Source organism: Canis lupus, chromosome 31 (assembly GCF_003254725.2).
Source record: "Canis lupus dingo isolate Sandy chromosome 31, ASM325472v2, whole genome shotgun sequence".
Taxonomy (NCBI): Eukaryota; Metazoa; Chordata; class Mammalia; order Carnivora; family Canidae; genus Canis; species Canis lupus.
The window spans coordinates 378,709-385,633 of record NC_064273.1 but is presented as its reverse complement, the minus strand read 5'-3'; positions in this window follow the sequence as shown (position 1 = coordinate 385,633).

The window sequence follows — 6,925 nt, the reverse complement described above, 5'->3', positions numbered from 1 at the left end:
TGGCCCAGGGCGTGATCCTGGATTCCTAGGATTGAGTCCCATGTCGGGTTCCCTACATGGAGCCTGCTTCTCCCTCTATGTCTGTGTCTGTGTCTCTGCATCTCTCTCTCTCTCTCTCTCTTGATCTCTCGCTCTCTGTCTCTCATGGGTAAATAAATAAAATCTTAAAAACAAAAACAAGAGAAAGGACAAAGGCATACGATCCTCTCAAGTGTTGCAGAAAAAGCATTTGACAAAATACAACATAAAAAGCATAGCGGGTTTTTAAATTTTTTTTGGCATAGTGGGTTTTGAGGAAATGTATATCAACAGAATAAGGGCCGTGTAAGAAGGCCTGCAGCTGACATCATCCTCAAGGGTGAAATCTTGAAATCATCCCCCCTAAGAGCAGGAACAAGCCAAGGAAGTCCCCTCTCGGCACTGGAAGTCCTACCGTAGTCAACAGACAGGAAACAGAAAAGGTTCCACACCTGTAAGTGGGATGTCAAACTGTCCCTGTTTGTTGAAGATGTGGCATTAGAAACAGGAAACCCAAGAGACTCCACCAAAAACTGTTAGAACTAATGAGTGAATTCAGTAAAGTTGTGGGACACAAAATGAACAGAGATCAGTAGCCTTGCTGCGTCTGGACAATGAGCACTCAGAAAGGAAATTAAGGACATGACTCCCTTATCAGGAGCATCCAGAAGAACAAAATAACTATACTGAACCAAGGGAGTGCAAGACTTGTACACTGAAAATTACAAGACTTTGGGAAGACATCCTGGGCTCGTGGGGTCGGAGCCTTCATCTTGTTAAAATGTCCACAGTTCCAGAAGCCACCAATGTCAATGAAGTTCCAATGTCACTCCTATCAAAAACATGGTGGCCGATTTTCGAAATAGAAAAAGCACCCCTAACATTCGTCCGCCCCCACAAATGACCCTGGACAGCAAATCAGTATAGAAGAAGCAGGACAGAGCAGGATGCAGCACTCTCCTATTTCAAACGATGTCACAGAGACACAGGATAAAGCAGTGTGGTTCTCGGGCCCACGGCTGGCTCCGTTGGTTAAGCATCTGACTCCTGACCTCACCCCTGGTCTTGATCTCGGGGTCATGAATTCTAGCCCTGTGCTGAACTGTGGACGAGGCATGGAGCCTACTTAAACAAACCAAACCCACAGGGCTGTGGTTCTGGCATAAACTGAAGGAGCAGAATAGAGAGCCTGGAAGAAAATGCACTCGGATACCGTCAACTGATTTTTTAAACTTAATTTAATTTAAACCCAATTAATTAACAGTACAGTGTATTATACTTTCAGAGGTAGAATTCAGGGATTCACCAGTTGGAGATAACACCAGGGCTCATGACATCACGTGCCGTCCTTCATGCCCGTCTACCAGTTACCCTGTCCCTCCACTCCCCTCCCCTCCAGCGACCCTCAGTTTGTTTCCTGTGATTGAGTCTCTTTATCCTCCATCTGTTTTCATCTTATTTGTTTTTCCTTCCCTTCACAGATGCCCATCTGCTTTGCTTCTTTAATTTCACCTATGAATGCAACCATATGGTAATTTTCTTTCCTGACTGACTTATTTCACTTAACGTGATCCCTCTAGTTCTATCCACGTCATTGCAAATGGCAAGATTCCCTTCTCTTTGATAGCTGAGTACCATTCCTATCATCTATCTATCTATCATCTATGACCATCATCTATCTCCCATCCTCTTTATCCATCATCTGCCCGAGGGCACCGAGGCTCCTCCCACAGTGTGGCTACTGTGGACCCGGCTGCTGTGGACATTGGGGTGCAGGTGTCCCACGTCTCACTGCATCTGTATCTTCGGAGTGTGCTCCTGGTCGTGCACCTGCCGGTCGCAGGGCGGCTCTATTTGTAACTTCCTGAGGAGCCTCCACACTGTTTCCAGGGTGGCTGCAGCAGCCCGCGGTCCCACCCACAGTGGAAGAAGGTTGAGTGAGTTTTGCAGGACGTGGTAAAAGTCTGGTCCACATTTCATTTTGCATCCTGTGCATTCATTGTCCTTAAGTATTTCTGGGGAAGCCAGGTGTTGGGCTCCGTTTCAGTGACACATTTCCGAATCTCACAGGCCTCAGCTGGAGCCTGGAAGGAAGCAGGTGGGGCCCAGTGGGCAGGGAAGCCGCCTCCTGCACAGCCTCCTGTAGGGCCTGAGCGTCCCGCAGGGGGCGCCTGAGCCCAGGCTCCACCCAGGGGGCATGCATGCACAGTAGGCCTCCTCTGCCTGCACTAACAGGAGCCCACCTGTGCTGGGGAGGCCTGAGGCGGACGTGGGGACGCGTCCACGCTGATGAGCCGCAGCCTCCTCAGGACCCGCGGTGAGGCTTCAGGGGGACATTGGGTTGCGTTCACGCTGACAGGAGCCCCGTTCTCCTCACGACCCATGGGGAGGCTTCAGGAAGATGTGGCACCGCGTCCACTCTGGCAGGAGCTCCGGGGCCCCTCAGGACCCAAGCTGAAGCTTCTGGAAGCTGGGGGCTGCATCCACGGTGACAGGGCCTCCTCAGAACCCGCGCTTTCACTTCGGGAGGATGTGGGGCCATGTCCACACAACAGGACGCTGACCTCCTCAGGCCCCCCGGTGTAGACGTCAGGAAATATGGGGATTCGTCCATGTGGACAGAAGACCCCAGCCTTTTCTGGGCCTGTGGTGAGGCCTAAGAAGGATGTGGGGACCGCATCCACACTGACAGGAGTCTCTGGCCTCCTCAGGACTCACTGTGAAGGTTTGGGAAGATTTGGGGCCGTGTCCATGCTGACAGGATCCCCCAGCCTCCTCAAGTCTTATGGTGAGGTTTGAGGAAAATGTTGGGCCACGTCAACACTGCAGGACCCCCGTCCTCCTCAGGACCTGCACTTTGGCTTTGGGACATATGGGGCTGCATCTGTCTCCACATCTGGAGAGACGTGGCTCTGAGAAAAGGTGCACTAAGAAACATTGTCACAGTTTCAATATTCCCTCCCCATGATTTGTGACACCCAATTACTTCCAAACTCCTTTTTCCTCCTTTTTGTTTTGGATGGCAATGCTGCTCTGTGACTGACCTACACAATCAATGACTCAGTAAGTATCACAACAGTTCCACTCTATGGAGAGAACCCAAGGGTCTGCTGGGGAAGTATGAAGAACTGTGGACTTGCTTGTTTTGCTTTCAGAAATCAGCATTAAGGCTCCTGATAGGAAGTTCAAAAGACTGCAGGTAGTACTCTGGGGACATAGATCGAAACCCGGTGGGGACGGAGCCTGTCTCTGTGCCTGCCATATAGAAGGCCGAATAGATGTCTTTTTGGAATGAATGGGTGTTGAATAAATAGGAGAATCTGTGTATGCTGGGTCTGTTTCAGGTCACTGATTCATACTTAGGGAGAGACATTAATCTAGGGAATGGTTCTCTGAACAAGTCCTGGGAAAATGTATCCTAAGTTATTTTTTTTTAAGATTTATTTATTTATTCATTCAGAGAGAGTGAAAGAGAGGCAGAGACACAGGCAGAGAGAGAAGCTCCATGCAGGAAGACTTGATCCCTGTCTCCAGGATCACACCCCGGGCTGCAGGCAGCGCTAAACCGCTGCACCACCAGGGCTACTACCCCCCCCCCTTTTTTTAAAGATTTATTTAGTATCCTAAGTTATTTGAAAAGGAGTAGTAAGATAGATAAGGAGTTCAGAATTGAGAAAAATATTAAAATCGTTTGAGGAAAGTAAAGGTGTTGATCATGGAAGTGGGTTTCTTGCAATTTACTCACTTATAGCTTGTATATTCTGAACAGAAAAAAAGAAAAGGAAGGAACCACATGTGCTTGAGGTCATCAATTTCATCTGTAAAAAGGAAATAATACCGCCTGTCCCGCAACACTGTTGTGAGGACTAGAAGTGATGGCTGTTGATGTAAAGAGTTGCTAGGTCCAGTCACCATAAAATGTAAAAACAACACATTTTATTAATATAGCTACCAATATAGCTGCAATATACTTTTTATTTTTATTTATTTATTTATTTATTTATTTATTTGGGAGAGGGAGAGAGAGAGGCAGAGACACAGACAGAGGGAGAAGCAGGCTCCATGCGGGGAGCCTGACGTGGGACTCGATCCTGTGTCTCCAGCATCACACACTGGGCCGAAGGCAGCGCTAAATCGCTGAGCCACTGGGGCTGCCCTGCAATATACTTAAAAAAATATATTTTTATTATTTATTCGAGAGAGAGAGAGGCAGAGACACAGGCAGAGGGAGAGACAGGCTCCATGCAGGGAGCCCGAAGTGGGACTCCATCCTGGGTCTCCTGGATCATGCCCTGGGCAAAAGGCAGTGCTAAATGGCTGAGCCACCCAGGCTGCCCCTTTTCAAGTTTTCTTAAAACACACAATCTGACTTCTTTCTAGCAAAGTTTTATGTGAGTTGGTGTACCTATCAATTAAAAGCTGTAGGGTATGGATCCCAGGCTGCCCCGAAGGTGCATGTTCAGAGCCCTTCCAACTCCTCCAAGAGCAGCCTGGAAACCACTGAGCCGGTCTGAGGCCACATCCACAGCTGTGGGAACCAAGTGCCAGAGGCAGTCACGATTTACTGGATCAGAAACCCAGTTCTCTCCTGAAGCATCTGAGTCAGGGAATTGGTTTTTCTCAGGGCAGGGTGAAAAAACCTTACATGATCAAGATTTCTCTGATCCCAAGAAAAATGCTTAGCATTTTTTTGTTGGTTTCTTTTTTCTCATGTTGCTTGGCTGTTTCTCTTGTCACATTGCCCTACTTCCTTTGGGAATTAGTTTTGGAAAGAAATCACTCACATAATGAAAATGATCTAGAAACTCAGGTTAACAAAATTTTCTAGCCAGTATGGATATGTGTGATTCACAGTTGCTTGAAGCCAACAGAAGTTTGTTTGCAAAAATTAATAACTTTTAATAAACGGACTTTACTGTTCACTGATAAAAATATTCCTGTCAAAGGGGCAAGATGGCCGAAGTGTAGGGTCCCCAAGTCACCTGTCCCCACCAAATTACCTAGCTAACTTTCAAATCATCCTGAAAACCTATGAATTCGGCCTGAGATTTATTTTTTTAATTTTTATTTATTTATGATAGTCACAGAGACAGAGAGAGAGAGGCAGAGACACAGGCAGAGGGAGAAGCAGGCTCCACGCACCGAGAGCCCGATGTGGGACTTAGTCCTGGGTCTCCAGGATCGTGCCCTGGGCCAAAGGTAGGCACCAAACCGCTGCGTCACCCAGGGATCCCTCAGCCTGAGATTTAAAGAGAGAACAGCTAGAGTTCACATTTCTATCAAGGCAGTTCCCACCTGGGCCTCACTTGGACCTGGTGACTGTGGTTCCCACCTGGGCCTCAGCCAGACCTGGTGACTCTAGTCCCCAACTGGGCCTCACCTAGGCCTAATGACTCTGGTCCCCATCTGGGTCTTATGTGGACCTGGCGACTGTAGTCCCCACCTTGGCTTCACCTGGACCTGGTGACTATGGTCTCCACCTTGACCTCACCTGGAGCTGGTGACTCTGGTCCCCACCTGGGCCTCACCTGGACATGGTAGCTGTGGACTTCATCTGGACCTGGTGACTGTAGTCCCCACCTGGGCCTCACCGTACCTGGTGACTGGGCTCCTCAGCTACCAATGACTAGGATCCAGGATGGACCCTTAGTTGCTACTGATACCGGGACCATCCCCAGGGTCTCACTTGTTCCTGGTGACTATGGTCCTTATCTGGGCTGACCTGGCTCATCCTTGGCTCTGAACCTCTCCTGGGTCTCCCCTGCTCTTGCAGGTATGGTCCCCCCTCTCATGGGTGTGTAGTGTCTATGGTCCCTTCTGGGCCTCACCTGATGGTACTGGGCCACGATATTGGCCCTTTGCAAGGCCAGCAGGGTCTCCGAGTCCTCCTGTATGGTGCTGGAATCCAAACACATCCAGGAATGACGGCGCATGAGAACCTTCCGAGGACACATGCGTCAGGGTGCTCCCCGAGGGCAAGTCCCCCGCCGTCTGAACAGAGCTGGAGACAACCCCATAGCCCTGAGGGGCACAGGCTGGGTTGGAACATCACACACGGGCCCTCACTGCCTGTCTGTCGCTTGCCCACCTACAGTCCACCTTCCCAGCCACTGTCCCAGGACACGCCATCATGCTGGGATCACAGAGCGCTCCCACCCTGGTATCAGGAGCACACGGGCGGGGGACCCAGGAGGCTCTGGGAAACTGTCGATCTGATGCTCGGGGTGATGTCTCCCAGCCCGGGGGAGATCGAAGGTTTCTCTTAGATTCCACAAGCACAACGACCAAGGGGAGAAAGCAACGGACTGGACTTCATCAAAATTAAAACCTGATGCCAGCAAGAGTGTGACCAAACTCTCCACCCTGAGGGCAACGATGCGTGAATAGCCTGAGGGGGGTCTGGGGGGAGCACGAGGGACTCCACGTTCCAGTGCGTGAAGAGCAAGCCTGCTCACCAGCCAGGGGGACCCAGCAGGCCCTGACCGTCCTTCTCTGACCATAGGGTGGGGCGGGGGGGTGTCATCCCTGTTGGGGTCCATGCATCTAGGATGGGCTAGAAAGGTCATGTATTGGGTCTCCCTGCACAGCACAGGGCTTACAGGGGAGTGAGGGTCCTGGGGGAGCTGCCAAACTCCAACTGCAGCCTCCTTCCCTGGACAGGGCCTTAGGGGGCTGCCCTCACCCTGTGGGGCTGTGGAAGGGCTGCAGGAGCTGCTCACGGTCATCGCATTGGGGTCGGGGTGTTTTGGACCCGAGCCCGGGAGGCCAGCACCCCCACCCGGACCCACAGGCCCCAGAGTGGTCCGCGGGGAGCAGGCATCAGCGGCCACTCACCTGTGACCTGTCGCTGTGTTAGTGCCTCCTCTTTATGCACCGGGGTACTGGGGAGAGTGGAAGAGTTGGGGAA